This window comes from Lycium ferocissimum, chromosome 12, assembly GCF_029784015.1.
Source record: "Lycium ferocissimum isolate CSIRO_LF1 chromosome 12, AGI_CSIRO_Lferr_CH_V1, whole genome shotgun sequence".
NCBI lineage: Eukaryota > Viridiplantae > Streptophyta > Magnoliopsida > Solanales > Solanaceae > Lycium > Lycium ferocissimum.
Genome location: NC_081353.1, coordinates 51,532,757 through 51,556,991, shown reverse-complemented (window position 1 = coordinate 51,556,991; position 24,235 = coordinate 51,532,757). Strand labels below are relative to the sequence as shown.

Below are 24,235 nucleotides of genomic sequence, written 5' to 3'. Positions count from 1 at the left end.
ACTCTTGACATGAAAGCGGGGGACAGCTAGACACGAGCATTGCGGATGCGCCTTATTTTTTTTTTTTTTTTTGAATACGGGCGAATCCGGAGTGTCCTTAACTCCAAATGCTCCCAAGTGTTGCATGAAAAAGAAAAAAAAAAAAAAAGAAGCAAAGGATTAGTAGCGATCTTAATCACAAGCATAAAACTAGTTAATAAGAATAATCACATAATCTGAAATGAAGCACGTGTCTTGCTTGGTTTCCAGAATTTACACAAGACATCTCATTTATTGAATGGTCATCGTAACTTAGTCCAGTTTCGACATATTAGGCAAGGTTTCAATATTGTTAAAGTAGATGAGCACATAAGATAGCTTCATGACACAAAAGTATCCAGATTTTGCAAGTTACGAGAGTCATAAGCACTTAATGCTAAGAATCTGGAAGTAAACTTAAGTTAAGAGAATATTTGGTGGTCAACTATTTGGGAATAGTTGCCAGCAAGTAAAGATACTAACCCCACTCAGTATGCTTTCAAGAAAAAGTGAACACAAAGATATTTCAACTACTTAATCTTTAAAAAAAAAAAAAAAAAAAAAAAAAAAAAAAAAAAAAAAAAAAAAACTCTCACTCAAACAAGGCATCTTAAAACAGACTAGCAAATTCACTAAGAGAAGAGGTAATTTTTACTAATTCAAGGAGAGTCTTGACTTTGGGCTTAAACTGTTAGCACATTATTAATTATAAACATTCAAGGCGAAACTTATGCAGACACAACTCATCTTTAACACAAATATAATCAAACTTGAGATCTGCCAACTTATTACTCCTGAGAAATCTAAATTTTCCCAAAGTGAAGACCAAGGGATTCTTTGTCAAATCCTTATACGAGTTTAGAGGCATAAGTAGATGGCTCTCAAAAGAAACATCTGGGCAAGCATTTTACTTAACATTTTTCTAAACAAGGTTTATAATGAACAGGCCAGGTCCTATACTACTAAACCAAAATTTCAGAAGCTAACCCACACAAGGAGATGATCCAACAATAATTTGTTAGTCAAGAGTCAGAGAGCTGCTACTACAAGGAAATGTATATTTGTGAAGGCTTAACTGGATTAAAATCCTTCATGCTAAGGACTCCTAGCTATGTTCATAAAGGTTAAAAGAATTTGACAGTTTGCTAGGGAGTAGGGGGAAGGGTTTTGGACTAAATTTTGAGTAATGATAAGATTAAAGAGAGATAGATCCCATGAGGAATCCATCCCCTGACTAACATACTTAAAGAAACACCTCCTTCTCTTAAAAAAAACTTTCTACACTACTCAGCTAATATCCAACAAAAATAACTACCTAACTCGGACATTCAGTATACAAAAATGAGACAAGAGATAACGCAGATGCACAATCAAAATTAGTTTGGAAACCCCAAGCTCCCAAACAGTAAAAAAAAAAGACAGATTGCAAACTTTGTATCCTGAGCAAGCAGAACAAGGCTGTTAGGAACTCATACACACAGACATAGTCAATGAGATTAGCACCTAAATCTATCCTAACAAAGAACTGAGTGTATACACAAAACACCATGGCTATTTTATCTTAGTTTTACAGAGTGGGAACAGGATTTTAGACTAAAAACCTCCTTTAAAATAGGTACATCACCATATTAACTTATCAATGGCCTGCTACAATTAACAGTGTGGCCAGTCAATTTGTGTGCCCTAACATACTCAAAACATACTGTAAAGAAGAAGCCAACTTTGTCTTAAAGTTAATCAACCCATAATTCTCAAGAAAAACCTTAAAAGAAACATGCTAAACCATCACTCTTTCCTTAAACAGACCAGTAAGTAATACTGGAGATTCACATTCCTAATGTTAAAGTCTTGAAGAAAACCAAAGTGAAGAAATGAATCTTTGAGAAAAAGTAAACAAACTTCCCCTGAGGGAGGAAAAGAAGCAGCCACTCTTGTGTTAGGAAACCTTGAAACAGAAATTTACTGATGGCTAAAAGGGGCATTCAAATAGGGAACACATCTGAGTACTCAATATTTAGTCAAACAACATTTTAAGTCTATGCTAAACAGAGAGCCTGGTCTGAATTTCTACAAGAAGTTTGAGAGGGAAATCACTTGAGACCTTTAGAGCTGTCATCAGTTTAAAGGACTTAGCAATATCCACAAACCAGTTAATACAAAATGGCAAGCTCACATCACACTTCAATCTATTAGTGACTTCTTCAAAGGTTATTAAGGCATGACTAGGATTAAGTTTAGTATACCAACTTCAGGCAAACACAGATTCTATTATCCCACAAGAACTAATTGAATTCTAGGTGGTAAATATAGAAAAGGAGAACAAGGAGAGGCAAAAACTAAACCCAAACAGATCTCTATTCAACTCTAAACAAAGCTTATGCTCATGATCACAATAAGAGAGGGAACTTTTAGTCCCACCACCCAAACTGATGCATTTGAGTTTAAAACTACATAAAAGCTCATCACATTTCATAACAGTGACAAAAGGGGTGATTTGTTTTTAATTTTTAGTATTCCCTCTGCACTGCATTCTTAAATAGTTCTAATAGTCAGTTAACCAACATTAATCACTAAGAAAAAAAAAAGAAAAAAAAACCAACAGTATGCTATCTAAACAAATCATATTACTGATAGTGACAGCAGATTAACATTAGTAATAGGCTAATGGTAATAACAACTAATCACATAACCTAATTAATTACTTGCAACTACACCAACTAATAACAAAACAAATAATACACACCTTCACAAGATTTAAAAAACAATGAACTGGAAATGAAAAGGGTATACTACCTCTACATCAACTCAAACTAGCTATAACTAGCTCTTAATCATAGTAGCTAGAGTTACCAAATTATTATGATGATATGAGGGTCCTTAACTCAGCCTACAACAAAGAGGGACCAAAATGATTCCTAACTATATTTAAAGCAACCTCATGTTTAAGAGAAGAATGATTATCATTAGAACCAACTCTGTAGCCAATTGTGAATTCTACTTAGGCTAGATCCCAGAAACTGTTAACGGACTCAAGAATCATATTCTGGTTGTTTAAACTGTTAACAGACTCAATATTTCCGCTTTACCTCACCCTAAAATTAAGTGATAGCCTCTTAGAGTCTTTGGGATTAGACTAGATGCTTAGTGGCCTTAGACTTAATATTTTATCACAGAATCCCATTTAGCAACCAAGCAGTCATGTTTTAAACCATTTATCAACTTCTAGTGTATTGTCATATCATGTAACCAAAACAGAGGTGAATTCCCAACACTTTTGAACAAATAATAGCAGTTTGGTCACAACAAAACACACCAATACAAGGTTGCCACAGATCCAAACTTTAAGCTATTTGTATTTCAGAAAGAAAGGAAAAGGGGCTCAACTACATCTTAGTTTCATAACCACACATAGACAAACTAGCAAGCTAAATGAGTGTACACCAAAACAATGTTTGAATCCCTTTAATACCTATGATCATGCGATATCTTTACCCCTTAAAGATTCCTGCTTCAGTTAAACAAAAAAAAGACCTCTCAAGACTTGAATTAACCCACACTTAAAACAGACACACAAACAAACTATAATCCAGGCTTAAGGCAGCATTCATCTCAGGTTTAACAAGAAGCTTTCAAGGACACACACGGGTTAAACATCCTAGTCTCATTTTCCTTTCTTTTAATCCCCTTTAGCTACAGAATTTAATAACTGTTCCCTTCCTCTATCATGAACTCATAAAGGCTTGTTTAAAGCTCATTTCCACCTATGCCACTCTTGATTCCTGTTAACCTTCTTCCTTTATGCTATGTTTTGTTCGTTTGACTACTCTAGATGAGTCGATGTGGTTTTAAGCATCATGTATTATCCTAACAGTCTATGAATCCAACTAAGTTGGTTATATGAAGCCAACACCGAATTATTCTAACAACCTACGAACAAGGCCTAGTTATTATCCTAGTCATTCTACATTACTAACCAAATCAGTAAAGCAACTACTAATCACATTAACAATAGCACTAACTACATTACGGACTAGAATATCATACAGAACAAGCTAAACTACATAAGAACATACATAAAACACTTAAAGGCACAAAAATAAAAGAAAGGATAAAACGTTACCCTTTTTTACGTGCATCGACGGGGTTAAACACATATTCGACGAAATTCGTCGTTCTACCCTAATTTACGACAAAACGAGGAGCGAACACATTCCAGCCAACTAAACCAAATAAACGACGAGAAATGCTTGAACGACTACATTTCTACTTTTACAAAATTGGAGACGAAGAGAAGATGAGTACGATTACCTTCTTCGGGACAGCGAACTGAGGCTAATGTTGTCGTCGGGTCTCCGAATCCGCTCCAAACAGTCCTTGCTCAGCCGAGAACTAAAAGAGGGAATTGCGACAATCAAAAACTTAGAAAAAATGAGATTTTCACAGAATCCAAGTTTTTAACAAAAGGAATTTTATGAGACGAAAACTTGTGAAAAATAAAAGGGATTTTCATGGTTCTCCACCCTATTCTAAAATGGCTCACTAAGGGCTCTATTTATAGCTGGATTGTTGCACTTTTGCAACTGAAATTCGAAATTCAAGTTTAAAGAAAAGAAGGGGAAAAGTGACGGTTTTCTGAGAATTGTTGGAAAAGAGGAGAAAAGTTATGAAATGAAGTGATGAGACTTATCTTTCAGAGATGTATCAGTTATTGGAGCCGTTAGGGATAGAATCCGGCGGATTCTTGCTTGTATCCATTGAATCAAAGAAAACGAGCTTGCAACTGGCGGTCCATTACATTCCTCTTCTACAGAGGTTGAAACGACCTATAGGGCTCCTTTCGGCTCTGCCACCACGTCAATCAGAGACGTGGTAGCAATGGAGGTGGTTATGGCTTCAATACCCATAGATTTCACTATTTTTTTTTTCGATTCAAGAGAGAGAGAGAAGGTTGTTTTGGCAGTCTGATGATCGTGGTGGCGGTGAGGAAACGTGACGAAAGTGACGGGGTGGAGGCGTGGTAGCGTTGGGGGTTGTGTTTAGTTGAAGAGGAGAGAGGGGCTGGTTTGGTTGAAGGAGAGAAGGGACTCGTTTGGTTGAAGGAGAAAGAGTTAGGGATTTTGTTTGGTTAAGGCTGATTTAGGGACTTAGTTTAGGGGTTTGGGCCGGGTCGGTTTAGTGGGGTTTTGGGCTGGGGCGGTTATGGGCTAGGGACATTTTTGGGCCACAGATTTTTGTAGAAATAGGAATAGGATTTGGCCCAAATTTTAGGTAGATGAATTAATTTCCTAATCCCTTTTTACTTCAATCAATTAATTAAAATATGCTTCTTTTTCCTAATTAGTTCCCAAAAATATATACACCTATATAAGTTATAATACAAGTAATTTAATACACGCATTTAGTAAAAAAAAAATAGAGTAAAAGATGATTAATACGGTAATAAGTAGGATTAAAGAAAAAATGTCAACGCCAATATTGATATAGGAATGTCAACATTATTTTCGAGTCATTTTAATTATATAGTATGATGCTTAGTAACTTTTAATTATAAAATATAATGTTTAGTAATTTTTAAGAAACAATAAAAATGTTCTTAATTTTAGAGAAATATATCTCGAAAAATAGTGTAACAATTAGCGAAAATGTTTCAAACTCATTTTTGGGGAATTTTCACGACTGAGAAGCATAGTGAAATTAATTAAATAAAAAAAAAGAGGGTCAAAATTGGGTGTCAACAATGACGGGCTCCGACCTGTAGGCCGAAAATCACCTGACTTAACAGTTACTTTGAACATCACATACCATACCTCAAAGAACACCTGCACGCAGAAAAGGCCCAACATAGAAATATCCAATAATTCAACACATATGTACATATGCGGACCGACAAGGTCGCCACAACATAACGTATATCATAAAGTCGGCAAGGCTATCAAAAAATATCAAGAACCCAAACAAGGCCGACAAGGCCATACATAATATTTACATATCCCACTATGTCCATGAGCCTCTAAGAGTATACATATGAACATATATTATACTAACAGAAAAGTACCAAAAGATAGCAAGCCCGGAGTAGTGGCACTTGCTAACACCGCTGAAGCTGAAAAATCCTACTGCGGTTGCTTCTCAATAACTTTGTCGGAGCCTGCAGCACGAAATGTGGCATCCCGTGCAATGGGATGTCAGTACAGATAAAAGTACTGAGTATGTAAGGCAGGAGAGTAACAACTTAATTAAGATATAATGTAACATTAATAAGGGCAAAAGAAAACTGAACATCTGGAAGTAGCACGAGATACAATGCATGATAAAATCATTTGTATGCATATATATATATATATATATATATATATATATATATATATATATATACGTAACAGATAGTATCCATGCCCGGCCGTAAGGCTCGGTGTTATATGTGTAAAATCATGCCCGGCCGTTAAGGCTCGGTGTTATCATCATTAGCCCGCGTCCGGGGCAATATCATAACATGCCCACTGCAGTGGTGTGCGCATCTACGCGCCATGCCCGGCCAACTATAGTGCGACACGGTGTAGTAAAATAGTGTAATACATTTATATATATATACCATGCATGAGAAGTCAATGATCTGACCTTGGCCTTTCGGAGTGACATAAGGTCGGTAGCCTCCGAATAACTTATGGAATTCGTATCGAGTCCAAAGAAGTAATCGATGATGATAAGTAAAATAATATTTTAAGAATCAACAAAATAACAAGCCATTAAGATTTGAAATACAAAGCATGGGAATGGAGTGGATTTGTTACGGAACGCTCATGTTTATATTCTAGTTGGATTCGTGCCAAAGAAAGAGGGAAACGAACACCTTACATACCTTATCCGTCAAGCCACCACTTAAAGAATTCCTTACACCGATGCTTGCCCTTCACCCGAACCTATATATTGAGAAATACATCTTTAATCACACTTTCATCATATTTCCATCAACTTATAAGCACTAATTATTGAAGACTAATTTGGGTTACGAAAATTTGGGCAGCATCTCCCCTATATCATCTACTTCCTCCAAATACCAAAACAACTCCCAAACAATACCAATAATATCCTCAATATTCTACAAGATAAATATGTATATTTTCATCCAAAATTCTCTTCAAACCTCAATCCATAAGCCAACAACATCAACACAACAAACTATAACTTTTATTCTCGTAAATATTCCTAAATCAACGTTAATAAAGAGAGAGATTCAATGATTCATACCTTATCTTTACTAAAGTAGCAAGATCTTCAATATTTACTTTGTTTCCAAGCCAACTCCAACACAAAACGAAATTATAATTGCGACTACACGTTGTCCGGACCTCGATTAATACTCCATAACTTGAAATTTACTCAAAATCCTCACTTTTATGTGATATGTGAGCTCTCATGCTTGCTGAATTTTCTGGAATGTTTTAGGAGGTTATGATGGAGAAAAATAGGGTTTTTAACCCTTTTATAGTGGATAAGAGTCGGCAGCACTGTAGCAGCACTGTTTCTGCTCTGTCAACTGAACTTGTAACGTCCATAATTCTCTACTCCAATGTCCTATCGACGAGTGGTTTTTTGTGTTGGAAACTAGACTCGACGAACTTCATTTTAGGATTTTGAAACACCTTAAAACTCCTAATATACCTGGAGATATACCCCTCCAAAGTTGACCCAAAATTCTATCCTTGATTCTGCCAACTTTTTTTTTTTTTCAAATTTTCGACAAACTTATTTTCTTTGATTTGCTTGGTCCCAGAGTCTTCCATAGCTTATTATATGAACTTAAACCCTCGTAACCATGAGATAGGTGCATACAATCTCACATATCCTAGGAAGTCCTCAAGGTCTACACTTAAACAACTAATGCCTAATAGATCTCACTTACAAAACTACGAAGTGTAACAATAAAGCTCTTACCAGTTACGAACTGAGGTATTAGATGGAGAATTGACTCCACAAGAGAATTTGTATTCCCAAAACGAACTCCAATGTCGGAATGAGGCCGAAATTTTCGCCGAAAAAGTGACCTTTTACAACAATGGGAAAGCTCTTTTTCCATGATTTCTATGAGCTTTTAGTTACAATGGCTGAATTAGGGAAGCTTTCATTCGTTTGAGACTAATTTTCCGATGAAAAGCCAGAATTTAAGCCGGAAATGGGATCTGAAAAGTGGAGAAATTGAGAGCTTTGGAGGGAAATATTTAGTTTTTTATTTCTTTTTGGGGTAATTAAAATGTTGGGGGTTGGGGGCCAAAATGTATTTTTCAAAACTTTGGAACTAGGGTTGTTGGCTTCCGCGTCTGATAATGATGACGTAATAAATGGTGGCTTATCACCAAATTCTTTCAGACTTGTGGCCTTTTGTTAAAAAAGGTTTTGAAACTGGCCTTCTAGCCAACTGCCCCTAGTTAGTCGGCAAAACAGGGTTCAGGGCTAAACTTTGATAAGAGTTTAACCAATATCCACTTGGACTCTACATTTATTCTCCAGCCATGTTTACCAAAAATACAAAAAATATATAGTCCACATCTTCTTCCTATATTCTGTTTCTTCGAACACATCTACAGCATACACCATTGAACAATCACCAACTCTCTTCTATATGGTATACATTAACTTTTTCCTTTGCGGATTTTAGAGATGGAGAATTTTTGTGGTTGATCCACATCACCAACTTTAGGAGTAAACAACTCCTTCTAAGCAACCAATCTGCCATAAGAAATTATTAGCTAAAGATTTTTTATGCTGGTGGGAAAAGATTCTTCCATCACACTTTTGAAACTAATGGTCAACTTTAATATGATCATCTAGATAGCCATTAAAATCGCATCCAAACTTCTAGGATTACTTAATTTTAATCAAGTTAGCATCATACGAATGATACAACAGGTTTTTTCCTGTTGAAAAAAGATTATAATCTCATTATTTGGCTGATTATACGAGACTTCTGCCATTCAATAGCCATTAGAATTACATCTGAACTTGAAGTGAAAATTTTAAAAGAGCTTCTAATTTCAAACAAGTTCATTTGGAAAAATATATGCAATTTGGACTTCAAAAGAATTGGAATGGTTAATTTTTGAATATTTTAACAGGTTAGATATGAAGTAATAAATGAGGACTTGGGAGAGAGGGATAGGGATAGACGCAAATCCGGAAGAGTGCGAATGGAAGTGAAAGAGGTACGGAAGGAGTACTGTTTAAAAAATAAAAAAGAAGACAATCATAGAAAAGCTGAAAATTAGGATGGTAAGATTGGTGACTGGTTATTGCCGGTCAAATTACCTGATAGTGTAGCAAAATGATTACATGTATGTGGATATTAGTTAAACTCTACCTTGTTATAGTAGAAACACAGATATAAATTATCAATCAAGTTACTTGGTAAACATCGAAGGAGCGAGAACCTGGATACTTCACTCTACTGCTACTTCGTATATCATCAAATTTTGGCACTTGGCTATAGATGACTACTTTCGATCAGTCAATGCACAAAAAAAAAAAAAAAAAAAAAAAACATCCATACTTTCCATTTAGAACAAGGGTAAAAGATAAATTATAACTTATCCCATTACCCCTAAACTTATTTAAAACGGAATAATTACCCCCTAAACGACATACACTCTCCTTGCCACATGTGTATTTATTTGTTTTCTTCTTTTTTTTTTTTTAATTTTTTTCGGCTTACGTGTCAATTTTTTTTAAAATAAAAATAAAAAACTGAATTTTCATTAAAAAAATGAGTTTTAAAACCCGTCTTTTTTTTTTAATTTGAAAATTTGATTTTTTTAAAACCCATTTAAAAAAAAAAAAATTAAAAACATTGATTAAAAAACTGAATTTTCTTTTAAAAAAAGGATTTTTAAAACCCTTTTTTAAAAAAAAAAAAAAATTGAAAATTTGTTTTTTTTTTTAAAACCCGTTTTTTGAAAAAGAAAAAAAAAAAAAAATGATTTTTTTTTAAATATGGAAAAATGGATTTGTTAAAAATATGGAAAACTTGATTATTTTTTTAAAATGTCTTAAAAAATCTTGATTTCATTTTCTTAGGACACTTTTATTTTTCAAATAAAATGCGGAAAAATGTTTTTCTTGCCAAAATGTGAAAAAAAAGCTGAATTTTTATAAAATTTTGAAAAAATTAATTATTTTCTTAACGTTTTTTAAAACTAAATGTGGAAGACAGATTTATTTTCACAAGAAAATGCGATTTTTAAGAAAAAAAAAATTAAGTTTTAAATTTTTTATGTTTCACTCTCTCAAAAAGGTAAAAAACACACTCTCTTACCACGGCGGCGTTTAGGGGGCTAATTATTCCGTTTTAAATAAGTTTAGGGGGGTAATAGGGCCGGGGAAAGGTAGGTGTGTCGTAGCAAATTCGGGTATAGTTCGGGGGGGTAATGGTGCCTTATCCCTTTAGCACGTCAAATTATAACTTATTTATTACATCTCCATATACTAAAAAAGAAGTACTAGTAACTAAAAAGGAGTAAGCACTAATATCGATTTTTTGCCGCACGAAAGTATGCACAAGAAAAAACCAAGAGAAGAACAGAAGCCGAACATAACAAGTATCTTCAACTTTGTTGATGTGTCTTCAACAATATAAACCACTGTGCCTAAACTGATTGAGTGGAAACCAGAAAATCGAAAGGAAATCGCAGAAAACCAGAAAATTGCTTACATGAAGTTCTCTGGTGAAAATTATGGAAATCGAACGGAAACCGAAAAATAGCCTTCAACGCAGCAGAGTTGAAATCGAACAAAAAAGTGTGCATGGAGACAAACATTTATTCCAGCTCTAGCAACAGCTAGAAAGACAATCAGCAATCCAGTTGATATTTTAAAAAAAAAAAAACGAAAAGTAAAGCACCCGCTGCAATTTTTTGGCACCACAGCAGGACATAATTACAAGGCTGAACATTGATCTCCACACCCCGAATGGTGATCAGTTCACCACCATTCCTTGGAACCAGAGTTACCGCAATAGTTTTTTCATTTTCCAACCCGATGTCCTCCAGCAGTTCAGTGATGGCCAGGTTGAAGTCAACACCCTTATCGTCAGCCTTTTTTGTTGTATGAAGGTGTGGCAAGCTGGTGTAGCTACCTGCAAACTCAACCTTGTCAAGGTCATCCGTATTCGCCGTCTTGTCTGTGTTGAGGAACACATCAAATCTTATATTCTTCGTATCATCATGTTTGACACCCTTGAATATTAGCGACTCCACCAGTTCACCTTCCTCCTGTTGGGTCCTCGACGAAACCTGCCAATTGATGGAAAAGGAAATGGCTCTATCCAGCTTCCCTGCTGGTTCGGGTGGGAATACCTCGCTGGCTTGCGGAAGTGAACCTGTATTCACTTTCCCTTCTGTGATCTTTTTTTGTGGCTTATAGCTACGCCATAGGATGGGCATTGGTGTGTAATCGTAGCCCATCCTCTTAGTGTCCAAACAGTCTCGGACTTTCACACGGAAAGGGTTGTGTTTTTCATCCTAGAAAAAGAACTCCGAGTTCAACCAATCTTTGTCTGTGAGATCCCTTCTTGTCCCTCCTATTTGTTTCCACTCATTCCACATCCTGTCCACATTCGCGTGGTGACAATAGAAAACTGGATCCAAAGCAGCTGAGTAGAAATTACCCATATCCTCACCGGACGACTTGATAGGTTTACCCGAAGCATCTTTACCCAATTCCGAATCTTGCACTGTACCAGTCCAAATGTGGGCAGGAGTGTGAGGGATGCTTTCAATTGTCCTGTTGTTTGGATTTACGTTTACTCCCGACAGAGGTGGAGCCAGGATTTGAGATTTGTAGGTTCGGAATTTTAAATCATGACAACAACCTCAAGCTAATGTATAACAACCACCAAACTAACGAACAAGTACGGGTGGGCGTTCGGTTCTTCGTTTATTCGAATGTCTGTACCGAACACCGTTTGATCTTTTTCAAATTCGGTTGGTTTTTCTAATTCAATTTTTTCGGTATGAGCCTGATTAATGAGCTATTTTTCTATTTGTAAAATGAGCTACTTTAATTAAAAATGAGTTAATTATGTATACTCAAAGAACTAGACAAATAATCAAAGGCAGAACTTTTGTTGGGAACTTAGCACGCATTGATGGAGGCTAACAGAAGTGACTAAGGAGTCTATTTTATGTAATCTTTTTTTCTTTTCTTTTTTTTTTTAAGAGAGCACATGGCAAAAAACCAAAAAAAAAAAAAGCACTAGAGCTGGGTTTTGAACCCACGTCTCATATGGAACACGTGGCTTTGCTAGCCTCTCGCACCCCTTTGAACCATCCGCTATATATCTTAGTGGGTTTGTTTGTAATATATATAGATATATATTCATTGGCTTTTCTAGTACTAATACGGGGTATACGCAAAAGCACCCATCGACCCCCTTGTAGCCCTCCGCGAGACTCCCGAGAACGTAAGGCATACCAAAGAACAACCGAGGACATGGAGCATTAGTTGTCATCTGACAATACATATGAGTTAAGTTATTAACCATCGTCGGTAAATCATTACGATCGACTTCGTCTCCGAAAGAACCAAGATCGAATTTGTATTTGTTCTCAGTGACTTTCGGATTACGTCTTGCATCATATAGCGGAGAGTTTACATCTTTCACTACAAAAAAATGCTTAAAAATAAAAAAAACCCTACGTCTTAATAGCGGGGTTTAAATAAAAGAAACTAGCATTTGGAACCTCCACCATACGCCCCGAAAAAAATAGCTAGCCCTCACTTTTTTTTTTAAACTTGGCTCTTTTTTCTCTTAAACAAAAAAGATGGAAAGGCCACCGCACCTTTGTGTCTCTCTCTCTCTCAAAACCCTCTGTGTCTCAAAACCTCCCTCTCTCACTATATATCTTAGTGGGTTAAATACCTTCCCAACAACATCACGTACCATATACAAAGATATATATAAAAGATTTTTTTTTTAAAAAAAAAAACAAAAAAAACGGCTTTTCTAGTCGGCAAAATTCCACAAATTAGAGGCAAATCAAGAGATACAGACTTCTTCTTTTTTGGAAAACATTGAATCATCCATTTCTGTGAGTTCTTTTTCTGATTTCAATTTGATTTTTATTGTTTGGTTTTCAATTTAGTGTTATGGGTGTTTTTTTTTGGTCCATTTTTTGTGTGAATCTGCACTTTTTCTTTATTGGGTGTGTTTTGTTTCTTGTAATCAATTCAATTTGTTTTATTTGGGTATGTTGTTCTATTGTTTTCATCGACGTGTTCAAGGTAGTTTTTTTTTTTTGGTTTTCGATGAGAGTATGGTTGATTTTGATCGGTAGGCAGTATATGTTCCATTTGTATATGGTTTTATTGGTTTCATTTTATATATTGTTTGAGCCAAAGTTTGAGTCTTTTGGTATGGTATGAGAAGTTTTTAGGTGGGTATTTCTTGAATTTTATCCATAGGTGGAAGATCCACTACTTTTTGTTTCATGTTTTGGGGGTGGGGTAAGTATTGTTATCATCTGATCTATTAATTTCTTTTGTTTGGAATGCAAGCTGTACCTGCAACGGTTTGTAATGAATTATAGTTGGGAATGGAAAAACAAAAGCCTCGTCCGTAAATCTTGAGAACCCAAACTCCTCTTCCTCGATCAAGGTATCTCTTCAATTATTTCTACAAATGGGTCTTTCATCCCATTTTTGGGTTTTTGTAATTTGCAATTATTTTTACAAATGGGTCCCAAGATTATTTGTGTCAATGATTGAATTTTCATTGTGTTGATTTTGAAATGTAAGTTTAATTATTTCAAGAAAAAAACGGTTTAATTATTGAGAATTTATAAAACATTATAAGTATCTCTATGTGTTTCTTATTTACGTTACTTACATTTATTTATGACATAGATTTTATAATTTGGAATGTGTTTTTTCATTTTTGTGAGAACTATCTTCCATGGATGGAATCCTCTAGGACTCAAGAGCATGCCCTTTGGATTGTCCAGTTTTCAGTATGAGCCATCTTTCGTAAATTAATTTAGTACATTTTGCTAAGCCTCTTTTATCTTAATTTCTACTAATCGTCTACATTGGATCATCGATAAGTGATCTTTTCTTTTTCTTCCTTAAAAGAATAAAACGATTTGTTTCTCAACTTTTTGAAAAAATTAAATTTGCAAGTATTTTGTACCATCTAAGCAAACTCTGGATAAATGGAACTTGAAAAGGTATGCAACCATCAAAATTTCTTAATAAGATGGTTTATGATGAACTTGACTAACTGTTTGCCCCCAATTGTGTAAGCACCATTGCAACATAAGCACAATGAATATTAGCTTGTTGGATTGTAGACTTGAAATACTTTTGACTATCGGTACATATTCAACGGGTTAGTTCATCTCTCTCGGGATCTTTGTCTAGTTTGTGCCCTCATTTTCTTGCCGATATAGGCTAACTTTGTACAACATTTGGCTACAAATATCGTACTCGTCATCAACGATGAGCAGGTGAGTGCTTATGCTCGATGTTTTCAACGTCCATTTTTTAATGTAAACCGAAAGTTTTCCATTTTGTGATTACTTAAAGTGTAATTTGTATGCTTGGTGTTAGGTGCTTGTTAAATAGAAGATTTGAAGATATATTCGTAGTATGGAATTGTTGTCCAAGTCAACATTTGATGGTACTCAGGCTTAGGGGGCAACAATTCATGTAATTTATTATATGACACTTTATTGTATGGTCAAATCATATATGGATTATCTGGATCTTTATCGCTTTTCGTGGCTGTAAAAATTTTTTTTAGGTCTAGAATAAAATCTTGAGATCATCTTTGTAGTCTTTAAGGCATTCTTTATTTTTAGTAGCTTAAACTTTGTAGAGAATGCATATTATGCTATATACTTGAATATTTTAAAGTTTGTAATGGTGCAAGATTTATTGGGTTATAAATTAAATTTCAGCACCATTGTTTCCCAAAGGTAAAGACATTTGGCTTGCCACGTTATCTATTATTGGATGTCACAAACCAAGAAGCACATCATTTTCCCATTTTCTATCTAACATTATGATATATGTTCCTAATTCTTTATGGTGTTAATTTCTAATGTCTTTTTCACTTAGAATTCTTGATCTTCTTCCCGTTGAATTTGGTTATTTGAATGGATCTCTGATATGTTCTACTATATTTTCATGCACTAGGCTGAAACCTTTTGAAATTTTTGTTGCTTGTTTAATGATAGCATTTTTCTAGTAGTTGTTTGATTTTCTTTTTTCATAGAGTTTTTCATTATGAAAAGCCCCTTAGATGCAGGATCATGCATAAATCCTAGAAGGATGTATTGTTTGGGGATGTTAGGAAGAAATGTATTGTGTTTAAATTTAGTTTTTGAGTGATCGGCTACACTAATGGTAGAGTTATGATAACATTTGTGATTTTACGATATGTTATTGATATCTCTTAAAGTTTTAACGTTTTTTTGCTTTGATTATGATTTCTGGTGATTTTGAGTTGTTGGGGCATATGAGATTGCTTTAAATATAAGCTAATTTTAAAAAAAAAAAAAATATATGTATTGAGGATTTCAACCTTTATATAAAATAACCTCGGTCGGTAAAAAACCGCCGCTAATTGATTGTGACAACTGTTATTGTGGGGGTTTTGACAATGCCCCTTAAAAATAACCCCCGCATGCGTTTTTGTAGTGTTTGTAGAACATGGGAGGAAAGAGCATGCCCTTTGGATTGTCCCAGTTCCAGTATGGTAAAGCGAAAGTTGGATCATCGATAAGTGATCCCAAGATTCTCTCATAAAAGTACAAGTACCATCTATGGAAAGGGAAGAAAAGCCATGATTGATGAACTTGTAACTGTTTGCCCCCAATTGTGTAAGCACCATTGCAATAAGCACAATGAATATTAGCTTGTTGCTTGAACCCAAGAGGGTTAGAAGGGTCTTTGTCTAGTTCCCTCATTCGCCGAGTGGCTAACTCGTACTTGGCTATGTACTCGTCATCAACCGCATGAGCAGGTGGACGGACACGGAGTCTGGTACTAGAAGGGAGCTCGTAGTATGGAATGTTGTCCAAATTTTCAGGCTTAGGGGGGCAACAACTGTATGACACGTATACTGGATTATCTGGATCTTTATCGCTTTTCGTGGCTGTAAAACAGGAATTGAGATCAGGGATTGGTGTAGGAGAAGCAGAAGCGGTTAATGGTGCAAGATTAGCAGCACCATAGAGCCCTCCTAAACCAAGAAGCACATGCCTTCTATCAACATTATGAGTTCCTAATTCTTTATTTGTTAATTCAATGTCTTTATCATGCTCTGATCCCATGCATGAAACCTTGAAATTTTTGTTACATTTTCCATAGAGGAAAAGCTTAGAAGGATTTGCAAAGAAGGATGAGTTGGGGAAGGAAGAAGAGGGAGTTTTGTTGGTGCACAATGGTAGAGTAGTAGAAGCCATTGCTGGGAAGAGTGCTTTTGCTTCGAGGATTTCAACCTTTATATAATACTTTCATAATTTTATGTAATACTTTTTGTTTCCAATATTCAAACCTTGCGTAATTTCGCGAAAACCCTTTAAAAAATTTTTTTTCTATTCGGGCAAAAATTAGACCTTAAGGCATAACTTCTGTAGAATCCCAATAAAGTAAAAAAGAAAAAAATTGTCTTGAGAAATTTCACAAGACAAACTTTTGCCTTAAGACAAATTCTGTCTTATAAGTGGCATAATTTTTCTTAGGGCATAACTAAATTCTGCCTTATAAGGCGAATTTTTACAAGGCTTTTTTTTTTTTTTTTTTTAGCAAACTTCAAACTCATGCTTTTTATTTTTTGCTCGCTTTTTTAAACGAAAGACAAAAATTAAAGACCAACAATTTGAGAGTCAAAAATTAAAGATCAACGCCTGAAGGGCAATCCGCGCAAAAAAAATGAATGGGAAATGGACGTGAAGGCAAAATTGGTGGACTTTGACCCCTTCGATAATTTTTCTTTCATCATAATTCATCTCTTAGAAAAGTAATTTCGACATTGAAATAGTATTTAAGAAATAAAAAATAAAGCGATTTCAACTGAATCCACTTGGATGAAAGTTGGTCTGAAGAGTGATCTTTTACAGCTAAAGATCTTAGGGGAAAATCAATTTAAAAATTGTTTTAATATACCCCTTGAATCTAATGAAATGCTAATTGAATATTCACACCATTATCCAACCCTCCATCTTCAACTATGCAGCAATAAATTCGCTTTCCGTCGCGTAAGAAACTCAATAAACAATAATATATCCCAATAATAGGATCATGAACTTGGTCATCCAGAAATGGATCCAAATGTTTTCTTTTTAATCTTCAAATTTTCGAGATCCACGTGTGATTTGATCAAAATGAAATTTCTCTAACAATGTTGATTTAGGGTCCGTTTGGAAAACCACCTGGTAATTAGAATTGGGGTAGTAATTATACTGACTGGTAATTACACGGTATAGTAATTACGACGATCTGTTTATTTGTCATAACGTAATTACAATGCAATTACACATGTACTGTTTGATTGCACAAGTGTAATTATACAGTTTGACAAATATGTACCTTTATAAATGATATTAAATTATGTATTAATAATCATATATTTGTAACTAATATTGTAAAAATAATTAATGTATATTTTTCTCAAATTAAAATAGTTTAATTTAAGTAATTATAAAAACTAAAAGCATATATTTTGTAAGAATCATGGACGGCATGTTTGAGAAAAAGATTAATATTTAAAAATATAATGTCATGACATTCAAATGTGTGACAAAGAGTCAATCTATCAATTCTAATTGGAAAAAGAACGGCATGCAATGTGAAATAATTAGTCAATACTACTATATAAAGCAAATAAATTGGAACCAAAAGTATAACATAAATTCAAAATCTATTTTTTTTTTTTAACATAATACTCTTATGTCAACTTCCAATATAACATAAACTAAGTTCCGACGTAACTTAAGTAACTACAATTCAAAAGAAAAGGAAAACATAAGTCTACATCCCCATTTCAACAACGAAACTCTACTTAATGTTATCACTTGTTATATGCCAAGTTGTTAATGACTCTTTTTTGAAAAAAAAAAAATAGGAGGGGTAGTTTCAAAAACTAGAATAAATATGTAGTTATCCTAAATGAAGAAAATTATGAAAAATAAATAAGAAATAAAAAGATACGAGCAATTATATGGAATCACAAGAAGCAAAGTTTGGAAAATGAGAAGAAAGAAAATGAAAGATAAGTAATGTAAAAATAAAAATATATTTTAAAAATAAAAACAATTTAAAAAGTTAAAAGAAAAAGAAATAAAAATAAATTAAAAAGAAAAAATTAAAATAAAAACAAAAAGGAAAGAAGTTAAGAAGTAACCTTGTAGTTACACCGTGTAATTACACTCAATTCTCAACTCCCCCTTGAGGAGTGAAGAGTGTAATTACTACCTCATAAATACACTCAATTACATGCTGATCATGTAATTGCTTGGCCTGACAAACATGTCAAACTGTATAATTACACCCAATTACACCCAAATCCTATTACATGGGCGGCTTTCCAAACAGGCCCTTATTGAATATTTTAGAATATTTTCATACTAATTGTCAAAAATACCCCTACTACTTTCATTTATTAACTAGTTTTGTCCTCCGTTATAAGTTGGGGCTATTTATGCCCCGCCGTTATGAAAGTGAACAAAAATACCGCTCATAAAGCTCCAACTATATGACAGTAATGGTGGTGGAGGGGAAGGAAATTTTAGTGGTGGAAGAGCAAATAGAAGGGAGGGGTAAAATGGGTTAGGGGTGATGGGGTGGCATGTCACGTGGCATCCACCTCATCAAATGTCGATTACGTAGTATTGGATGTCCACTTTGGACAACTTTAACGAAAGAGAGGGTATATTTGAACTAATAATATAACAACAGGGGTATATTTGGAACGAAAGTATAACGAGAGATATATTTAAATCTTTTCTCATAGTACAGGGGTATATTTGGCCCTTTTGCGTTCTAATTTTAATAGTCTTATCACTTGTGTTAGAAAAACTATAAATCAACGTTTGACATCGAACTATTCCCCTAGACCCGGTCGGATTTCTCTGCGGTTCGTTCAAAAGTTTTCAATATGACTAAGAAATATAAGAAAACAAAATCATCTGGATGTTTAATTACTTCCATTTTCCACATTGAAAATCACAAGCACCAATTAAACAAGAAATATTTGTATACTCGATATAAAATGACAAATAAGTAGACTAAATTGATAGTGTTATCTTAAAATCCAGTTACACAATACTATCTTCACCACTAGTCACATATTGTTAACTGGTAATTGTGGTTACCGATGAAAATGAATTGGTGGCTGTGGTTAGCGATGGTGGTTCTGCAATTAAAATTGGCCGATTGAAGTTGTTGGCATGGGTGAATGTGTGGTAAGGGTTGTGTGGTGATAGCTAGTAGATAGAGTGGTGATTAAATATTGCATTCACATGTATTTTAAGTGAATAATATCTTAATGATTTTAAGATTACATAGAAGATTTTAATGAATTAAACATTTACAAAGTAAACTAGTACTGTAAAAGAAAAAAATGCACAGCTTAAATACGAAGACTTCGAATATTAACTTCAATAAAGTGAAAACAAACAGAGCCACAGCAAAACCATTTATCCTTTCCACTAAATTAATCCTATGGGAAAATAACGAAAAATAGACATCGCGTGACTTTAGTAAACCTTGCAAAAAATGTGGAGAAATTTGAAAGGGGTTGATAGGTGTAAATAGGGGTGGGCACAGTTTGGGCCGACTCGAAATCCAAACTAAAATCCAAACTTTTTAAGTATTTGGTTTGGATATTTGGATTATGGATTGGACTACGGATTTTATTTTTAACATTTATGGATTTCGGATTGGATATGGATTTTGTACTATGGATTTTTGGATATCCGAAAATCCAAAATTTTTATACCTTTTATCTAGCCCTACCTATATCATATGGGGCAATTCGCAGAATTGCCCTTCTTTTGGGGTGGTATTTAAATTTTGTCCCTCATATTTGTGGTTTTTAAATTTTGCCCTTCGGCTAAAACCCATAGGTTCCGGGTTCGAACCCCCGCTCAGTCAAAAATTTAAAAAAAAATTGCAAAGCAGAGTTTAAATTTCGCTATGCCCCCTCCGGCAGACTTTTAGTTATGTTTAACTAAAAGTCTGCCGGAGGGGGCATTTTGCCTTATATATATATATATATATATATATATATATATATATATTTTTGACTTTTCAAGGTAAACTTTTAGTAATGCCTTAACTAAAAGTGTGCCCCATAAAACATAACTAAAAGTATACCCCATAAGGCGTAAGTTTTCCTTAAGGCATAACTAAAAGTTTGCCTTATAAGCGCAAAGTTTAAATTTTGCTATATGCCCCCTCCGCAGACTTTTAGTTATGTTTAACTAAAAGTCGCGGGCGACGTAGGCTTATATATATATATATATATATATATATATATATATATATATATATATATATTTTTTTTTTTAACTTTTCAAGGTAAACTTTTAGTTATGCCTTAACTAAAAAGTATGCCCCAAAGACATAACTAAAAGTATGCCCATAAGGCGGAACTTTTCCTTAAGGCATAACTTAAACTTTGCCTTATAAGGCAAAGTCTATGCCTTAAGGAAAAGTTTTTGCCTTATGGGGCATAATTTTGTTATGCCTTAACTAAAATTTTGCCCCATAAGGCATAACTAAACTATGTCTTAGGAAAAATTCTGCCTTATAGGGGCGGAGATTTTAGTTATGCGGGATCCGCATAACTTTAGCTTTTCCCTTAAAGATTGTATGCCGATCCGCATACACTCCCCGATCTGCCTTGCGAAATTATTTTTTTATTTTATGCTTGAGCGGGGTTCGAACCGTAAACTTCATGTATTCGCCCACCTTTCCAAGCGAAGGGCACAACTTAAAGACCACAAATATGAGGGCGAAAATTTAAAGACCACAAATTTGAGGGGCAAAATTTAAAGACCACCCCAAAAGAAGGGCAATCCGCGCAAAAAAAATGTATCATATGTGTCAAGTATTAATAAGTCTAGTTTCTAAAGGTCCAATAGATTAGTACCTAAGGTCCTACCCATTAAAATATTAAATCCAATATACAATTCTTTACTAAATCAAATATAATATAGGGGTTTCTTACTTCTCAAGTCTCAAAAGTCTTATGTTATTTTGTTCATTTTCACTTTTCTAGAATGCTTTTATTTGGTATGGATTTACTATGTTGGATATGACTTGGATTTGTTAATCCTAATTTGAACTGGAAGGCTTTTTTTATTGAACAATTAAGATTTAGATTTACCTCTGCAGAATAACACATGAATTTCGTTTCTAATAAGTTTTCCTTAAGTCTTAAGAGTCAAATCTGAAAATCCGAAATATCCAAACCGAATAATCCGAAACCGAACTTAAAATATCCAATCCAATCCAAACTTATTTGGATTGTAATTTCTTCAATCCGAAAACCGAATATCCAAACCGAAAATTTCATATCCAATCCGATGGCCCGAACGTCCACCCCTAGGTGTAAACACTTTAAAATGACAAAATGATTCTAGAGAACCAGAGAACGATAGAACTGACATTTTAATTTGGAGATGTTTTTGGCACTTGGGCTGCCCTTTTGTTAAATGTTTGTGGTTGGATAATTTCCAAAAAAGGAAAGGTAGGCAAAGTGTGAATAATAATGAAAATTGTCTTTTTTGTGAATAATAATGAAAATTGTCTTTTACTTATATTGTGAAAACATTGATTCTGCAACATGCTTCACACTTAATTTTGAATTATTGACATGGTTGAGTGATATCATGGTGTGGTAGGTGGCGCTTTATTTCAAAAAGAATTACAAAAGTTAATGTTTTGTAAAATTTCTTTTAATCAAATGTCAAACAAAAAATGTCTACAAAAAATTATAAACGCTTATGCATCTGTTTACTTAATTATACAGTAAATGATTTAGTGTATAGAGTTTTTAACTTATACACGAAAAAATAAATCACTAATTCTTATAATTTATAAAGTTTAAGCTCACATTCTACGATGGAAATTGATACCTATTAGAATGGTTGTAGCACAAGATTAAGTGTAAGTTATCTTGATTGTGAAAATGGTATAGTTATAACTTCTTGTGCTAGTGCATATCGTATTTTTTGGACGGACCAAGTAGAGATAAATAATATTTTAAATTGATTATATGAAATATCTAGTCTATCGGATGTTTTTATACTCTTAATCTTCAATGATATTGGTTTTTGGAAGAAATACTTGAGCAAACAAGTATTAAATCTGAAAACTTCTTGGGTCCCACAATAGAATATTGTGGAAAAGTGAAAGCTTATTTCACATGTCTATATTACATGCAAGTAATTTTGATTGTTTGGTTATGTTGTTTATATCAGTATTCCATCAAGTGATATCAGAATTTACTTGCATCTAAATAGATAATCAATATGGAAAAGGGCCAAAATTACCCCTGAACTTTGGGAAATAGTTCATTCATACCCTTCGTTATACTTTAAGGCCAATTATACTCTTACAGTTATACTATGGGGTCAATTATACGCTTATGTCTAACGGTCCCCACGCGACATCATCCCGGCCCTTCAAAATTATTTTTCCCTCAAATAATTTTTACCGCAACAATAACCCGACCCGATTTTTTTTTTTCTAGCCAAGGGGTAATGGGTTGGGTCTGTACCAGTTTGGATGGAAAAAAATAATTCGGGTCGGGTTGGGTTATTTTAGTGGGTAAAAAATTATTTGAGGGGAAAATAATTTTGAAGGGTTGGATGATGCCACGTGGCAGCTGTTAGACATAAGGGTATAATTGACCACATAGTATAACGGTAAGGGTATAATTGGCCCTAAAGTTTAACAAAGGGTATGGATGAACTATTTCCCAAAGTTCAGGGGTAATTTTGGCCCTTTTCGGTAATCAATAACATATATATACATACTAGTAAGAAGATAGGCAACATACATAAATGACTACATTTTGGAGTTTTTTTTAGGCATAGCTACACTTTTGCTAATTACATTTTGTACCTACAGTAGATTGTATTCAAGCGTCACAGTAGATTGTATTCAAAATTCGGCTGAGTCAGATTTCGCTGTATTCAAGTCAGATTTCGCTGTATTAAAGTCAGATTTTGATGTATTCAAGTCAGATGTATTGAACTAAACTGTATTCAAGTCAAATGTATTCAACTTAACTGTATTCATTTATAGCTACTTTTACACTGTATTCACTTTATAATATTTAAAATCGGTTGTATACAAAAAAGATATCCTTCAAAATACAAGCAAAAAATACATAAAGAAACACTATATTTTACACTAAAAAAAACTAACGAATACACTCAAAATACTGAATACAAGAAATAAAATACACCCCCAAACACTGAATTTTGCACTAAAAATTTAACGAATACACTCAAATACTGAATACAAGAAATAAAATACACCCCAAACACTGGATTGTACGCTAAAAAATTTAATGAATACACTCAAATGTACACCTGCATCTCAGATACAAGAAAATAAAAAACACTCTGATTTGAAATACAAAAAAAAAAAAAAAAAAAAAAAAAAAAAAAAAAAAAAAAAAAGCTCAAACCTAAGCCAGCACGCTGGAAAATGACCGGATCTGGAGACGACGGCGGCGGTGAAGGAGAGTGTATTTCTGAGATACACTCTATTTCGTGATGACTGCATCGGTTCAAATCTGAGATACACTCAATTCGCTTAGATCTAAGATACACTCTATTTTTGTGGTGACTGCTCCGGTTCACCGAAGCTAGAAGCTCCTCGTCGGAGCAGCGAAGAAGACGAAGAAGCAACAAAGCAAGGGTGGATGTTGTGGTGTCGTTTGGTCGGAGCTGTTGTTCGTGGTGACTGCTCCGGTTCACCAGAGCTAGAAGCTCCTTGCCGGAGCAGCGAAGAAGACGGTTGAGAGAAAGAGGCGAGAGGGGTGAAATCCGGCAGACAGAGAGAGGCTATGGAAGAGACAGAAAATGGAGGAAAATGGGAGGAGATTATGAGAATAGAGAGAAAATAGTTTTTAATACTAAATACAACATAATTTTATTGTACTAGTTACCTTGTGTAATTGACATACAAGATTTACCTATGAGATGTA

At 34.3% G+C, this 24,235-nt stretch overlaps 1 pseudogene; it reads right to left on the bottom strand.

Annotated features, from left to right (window-relative positions):
- Positions 1-10,809: 10,809 nt before the first annotated feature.
- On the bottom strand, positions 10,810-16,504 carry LOC132040703 (polyphenol oxidase E, chloroplastic-like; annotated as a pseudogene).
- Between the last annotated feature and the right edge of the window lie 7,731 nt (positions 16,505-24,235).